The sequence below is a fragment of the Desmodus rotundus genome, chromosome 6 (assembly GCF_022682495.2).
Source record: "Desmodus rotundus isolate HL8 chromosome 6, HLdesRot8A.1, whole genome shotgun sequence".
NCBI classification, from domain to species: domain Eukaryota; kingdom Metazoa; phylum Chordata; class Mammalia; order Chiroptera; family Phyllostomidae; genus Desmodus; species Desmodus rotundus.
Window position 1 is genome coordinate 122,763,495 of NC_071392.1, and position 6,000 is coordinate 122,769,494.

The 6,000-nt window shown below is 44.0% G+C and overlaps 1 protein-coding gene across 1 annotated transcript in view; it reads right to left on the minus strand.

Moving 5' to 3' along the window:
- PAK5 (p21 (RAC1) activated kinase 5) overlaps positions 1 to 1,717 on the minus strand; it is a 270,051-nt gene extending 268,334 nt beyond the window's left edge. The window contains exon 1 of the mRNA XM_024559536.4: positions 1,402 to 1,717. The gene's annotated coding sequence lies outside the window, so the exon portion shown is untranslated. The remainder of the gene's footprint in view (positions 1 to 1,401) is intronic.
- Positions 1,718 to 6,000: the final 4,283 nt, after the last annotated feature.

The window sequence follows — 6,000 nt, forward strand, 5'->3', positions numbered from 1 at the left end:
CTATCAGATTGGACAGTTGTGACTTTAATTTACTTACATGCATTTTCCGCAAACATTCCTCAGTTCATTTTAATGATACTGACTCATTTTTGCTAAGGAGACCATAAAATAAATGCTGTATGTACAAAGGGAAGTGTCTCTAAACTTTGTAGTCAAAGATGTTCATCCTTTAAATTATGAGGCAAAAAATAAAGGCATATTCTAAATGTACCTTCCCTCCCTGAGTTGTACTGCTGACTATAACAGATACACTAATATAATGTGACAGAGCTATTATTATGGGGTGTAGTAGGGGCTTCAAAGATCATCTAGTCCATCTGGACTCAGGTGAGAAAGTGTCTACATGCCACCAGACCCCAGAAGATAAAATGATGTGCTGAGAGGTTCTGTGAGTCACCCAAAACCCTGTGGCTTTATCTTGGTAGAACCCTGTCGAATGCCAGGTTTCCCAGTTTCCCCCAAAGTGCATTCAGCCTTCTAAGCTATCATCAACTATTAACTATGACTTTCCTCTGGCTTTATGCCAACTTCTTTTTGTCTTTATTAATTCGGCATAAAAAAAAGTCCACCACTGATAGCCTCAATGCTTCAAATTCCCTTAATTGATATCTGATGTTGAATGAACTTGTGTCCCATGTTTAAAGCTCCAGATAAACATGCATGGGTTCAAGAAGGGCTCCAAACTGGGCACTTGTCTCTGGACTTTTCAAGTGTGCCTCCAGGAGGCCGACAGAGCACTCAATTTTGACAAGAGTTTGGAACCGAGATCCTCTTCCACACTCTGCCCACATGTGTGCCCACGAGAAGAAGTTCTCTCTCACCATTATAACCCACCACGCACGCACACACACACTTCAAGCAAGTAACAAAGGAAAACAGCCCCATAAAGGCTCAGCTATTGCATCTTCCAATTCACACCTGCCAAGAGACAAAAACCACACGGGAATCCTGCCCTGGCAATATGTCCAACACTCCTCTGAAGATGCAGGCATCGTGACACCCCCGGGCGTGCACGGCTGTATACACAAAGAACTGGTGCTGGTCTTGCCAGCGGTCCGGTCGACCAGCGCACATCCAAGACTGGTATTCGGGGTTCTCCTCCCACCCAGCAGAAAGGAACTATCCTTTATTTGACCCGTGGAGCGCCCAGGCTGGATGGTAGCGCATGGGTGTGCGTGAGGGGGGCGGGGGGCGGTCCCCAGATCCCTTCCCTCCAGCCAGCGGGTCCCCAGCCTTTGACATCTCCTAGGTGATGCACAATTGCGCGCTGTCACAGATGTCCGCTTCGCATCCTCTCCCGGCAAAGCAAGATGCCCCGGGTCCCAGCCGTGCGCATCCTCGCAAGCGCCCCTCCCCGCGTCCATATCCACCCAGGCAGCCCCTCCAGGCGCGCTCGCCTACCTGGTGGCTGGCTGTCAGCGAAGCGGCGGTGCCTCATCCCCTTCTCCGCCTGGGCTGCTACATCGCTAAGAGCGCCATGTTCGTGGTCTCCCCGGGCACACGCCGGGCAACTACTACGGGCTGGAGGCAAGGGGTGCGGGGGCCGCTAGCAAGGGGTGGGAGGCAGAGCCAAAGCTTTCTACTCTCCACCCAAGCCTCCCCCAGCTACTGAGCATGCCCAGCTGCCCGGCGTCGCCCCTAGGAGGACTTTCCGCGAGCACACGCAGCTGTTCCGGGTTTTCGCGGCAGCCGGCGGGAAGCAGGCGGTAGCCGCTGCGGGGGGTGGGGGTGGAGAGGTGTCGGGGGAGGGTCGGGGGAGTGTCTACTCTCCCGGAGCTGAGGAAAGCCGCCTTTCGCCCATCCAATCACACTTGTCCTCTGCCCTCCCGGGCGGGGGCAGCTCCTGCACGCCCCCTCCCCACACACTCTGGTTTTGCAGAAATTTTGTGCAGGACCAATGCAGGACTGAGCTTTGCTAAGGAGAGCTGAGTGGGAGGGGGCGGGGCTGAGAGATCCTCCAGCTAGCTTCATTGCTTCCACCTGGACCCGTGTTTCTCAAACTTAAATGTGTGGGTCAATTAACAGGCAGGTTCAGATTCAGTAGGTCTGGTCTGGGACCTGAGATTCTACTAGCAAAACTAGCTCCCAGGTGATGTGATGCTGCTGGTTCTGCCACCACAACTGAGTAGCAAAGATCTGGAGACTGACCTCCCAATGGCCATCCTTCAATCAACCAGCCCAGAAATGGTCTCTGATGTCCACAGAGGCCCCTCCTACCCACAGATGCTGTGGCTGCAAAGAAGTGAAGGTGCCTTTCCACCCCCCTATCCCCCTCCCGCCCGCCCCCCCCCCCCCGGCCGCACCGGCGAAGGCGAAGGTGCTTTGCGGGCCTTGGAAGGAATGTCAGTAAAGCTGGGCTCTGAGCACCCAGCACAAATTGGCTGCTTTTTGACGTCTGAGGCCTAGGGGAATGTGGGCTCCTAGACCTCTCCATGCTCTGTTTGCTAGTTGACTAGCAAAGTAGTTAGTAGTTGAGCCTCTACTCAAAGTGGAACCAGTCTGCCTTCGTTGTTCCCCTGCCTTTCCCGAACTGGGACAAAAACTCGGACTAGTTATCAAAGTGCCAATTTGGTGTGTTTATAATGGTAAGGCTGGGCTTGCCTAATTAAGAAGACTGATAAGAGTAGAGTGGTTATGTACCAAGAGTAGACAGGGCTTTCTGATGAAAGATGAAGCTTGTAATATCTTGTGATTCATCTTAAATCTCCCAGTTGTCCACTTCCTTCCCAAACTCCAAAGGCTCCAGAATTGTCAAGAACACTCACACTGTCTATGCTACAAGTAAGAGAGAGACATTCATAAAACCAGTCAGGAGTTTTCAGCCTTAGAACAGAAGTCACACCCTTGTCTGTCCTCAGATGCCCTAACAGTATCATCATGAACTGGTTATGACATGGCATCTGATCCCATAACTGGATAGCAGATTAAAAGTAAGAGTTTGTATCTATTGGTACTCTGTCATACTCAATAACTCTAAAACAGCTTTCTAGTTAACAGTGCAATATACATCACTTCCCTCTTGCTTGTTTTCCATTTACTCAGCACCCTCCATGTACCAGCTGCCATAAGAAAACAGGAACCATATGATATATGGACGATTACTTTTCTCCCTCACATTCCTATCTATAAAGGAGAACTATGTCCTGGTACATCGTATCCTGTTTTTCTGTTTAAAAGAATAGGAATCTCTAAATCCATCTTTTTATTCTCTAAGCCACACAAGTAGCCCTAAGTCCCACCACTCCCACACCATCCCCATCTTTATTTGCATACATATTTTTTATTTTTGACTTTCTTTTATGTGTGCTGGCGCAGATGCAAATGCCAGAAAATATTTTATACAGGTGTTGTTTATTTGTGAGGGATTGGTATCTATTAACATTTTGCTTTGAAACACTGAGCTTTAATCACTTAAAATACCTTTACGGTTATAGATAAAGCTTGTGTTTGTATGGTTCTTTCTACTGGTTAGGCACTATGATTATTATTAGTTGCCTCAAATTCATTTAGGATTTAAGCAAGGGAAACGTTATAAATGAATAATAAGATTATTTCCCTAAATATTACATTGCATTCAGTCCTAAGGGTTTTCTTTTTACATAAGAATTTCTTGAGAGTTTCCCAGGCAGGATGCTTAGGACAGACACCTGTGTATGGGAGATAACAGCAACAAGAGTGGGCTGTGGTAGAAGTTTAGCTATGATGCAGGCCAATGACAGTCACTAGCCCTCCAGGAAGCTTTGGAGGTAAGAAGACCCTTCAGAGTTGTTCCAAGTTGTTATAGTCCTTTATATATCAACATTAATCATTATTTGCACTGCCTTGGAAGGGGCATGAACTTGAGATAAGCAACTCTCTGAAGCTGAGGCAATCCCTGAAAAAGAGAACAGCTAAAAGCTTTCCCTGGCCTGCAATCCCTGCAGCAGGGTGATGGGTCCTTCACTTAAGAGGAATCTGGGTAATACATTACTTTGTCTTCCAGGCAAATACATTTATTGAATACATCACTTTTGAATACACAAAATAGGGCTGATTTGTCAGAGGGATTCAAAAACTTTATTTTTAAATAAGTAATAGATTTTCTCCATGGCTCACAGGTTTAAAAGTTGGAAAATAACCTGTAATCAATAATCGGGAGTTGTTAGAGGTCATCAAGAAGACATGATCCCCTGTTGATCCATGAGCTGGATCCGGGTAATTGGAGGCTCCTTATCCCCTACCTTGTCCTTGGAACGTACTCTCTGCACACTGTTCCCACAGTAGGAAACAATTTCAAGGATAAAACCTTATTAGAATAAGGTATTGTTGAGATCATCTGGACGGTATACGTGACTAGACCCAGTTAAAGCCTCTAGATAAACTTGGTGTGTGCAGAGACAGATTCATCTTGTGGGTATCCAAGACAAGCCTCATATGTAAACTCCTTTGCTTATTAAAACTGCCACCTACCAATCTGGAGTGTTCTGCATCTTTCTTAGATCTCCCCTTTCCTTCCCAGTGTGGGGAACAATTTCAGATTTCACCTGGAAGCTCCTGAGTTTGCCTCCTTTACACATTCTCCCCTAGGAAATAGAAAAGGAGTACCTCCTGATGTATTTTATGAGGCCAGTATTGTCTTGACACTAGAACTAAAAAACAGAATAGGGGAGGAAAAAAACTACAGGCAAATAGTGTTTTGAACTTGGCTGCAAAAATCCTCAAAAAAAATTTAGCAAACCAAACCTTACGATGTATAAAAAGAATTATACATGATGCTCAAGGGAAGTTTCCTCCAGGAATATAGAGCTGGTTTGACATTTAAAAAATTAGTTAATGAAATGTACCATACTAACCAACTCAGAAAAAAAAAAAAGGATTTTGTCAACTGATGCAGAAAAAAATGACAAATCTAAGTTTTTATGGTTAAAAACTCTTAGCAAGTGAAGAATAGAGAGGAATTGCCTAAACTTGATTTAAAAAATCTAAAAAAACCCAGCTAACATTGAACTTAATAGTGAAAGACTAAATGCTTTTCCTCTAGGATATAAAATAAGACTAGCATGTTTGTTTCCACCATCTTATTCAACATAGTACTGGAAATTCTAGCCACTGCAATGAGGCAATAAAAACAAAAACAAGACATTGGATTGAAAAGGAATATGCAAAATTGTCTCTATTTGCAAATGATATGAATGTCTAACTAGCAAATGCCAAGAAGTCTACAAAAACAACTCCTATAACTAATAATTGAGTTCAGTTCAGCAAGCTTTCAGGATACATGATCTACACACAAAAGTCTATTGTATTTTGGTATACATGCAGACAATAAAATTTAAAACAGAATACTACTTACGTTTTCTCCAAACAAAGTGAAATATTTAAGTATAGAGTTAACAAAACATGTACAGGAACTGTATGATAACAATTACAAGATACGCCTTGGCTGGTGCTGCTCAGTGGATTGAGCACCAACCTGTGAACCAAAGGGTCGCTGGTTCAATTCTCAATCAGGGCACATGCCTGGGTTGCAGGCCAGTTCCCCAGTAAGGGGCACATGAGAGGCAACCACACATTGATGCTTCTCTCCTTCTCTCTCTCCCTCCTTTTCCCTCTGTCTAAAAAATGAATAAATGAAATCATTTTTAAAAAATTTCAAGATACCAGTTAAATAAATCAAAGAAGACTTGAATGAATGAAGAGACGTATTATGTTCATGAATTAGAAGATTTAGTGTAGCAAAGATATGAATTTCCCCCTATATTTATCTAAATGTTTACTGAAACATCTATAAAAAATTCCAGTATGATTTGGTAGACATAATCAAATTTATTGCAGCATTTATATGAAAAATCTTGGGCTCTAGAATAGCAAAACAAGTAAGAATAAGGCAGGAAGGATTACTCCTTCCAATATTAAGACTTTTTCTACAGCTATGGTAATCAAGACAATATGGTATTTGCAGAGGGATAGACATGTAGATCCATGAAACAGAATAGAGATCCTAGAAATAGATTCACACAT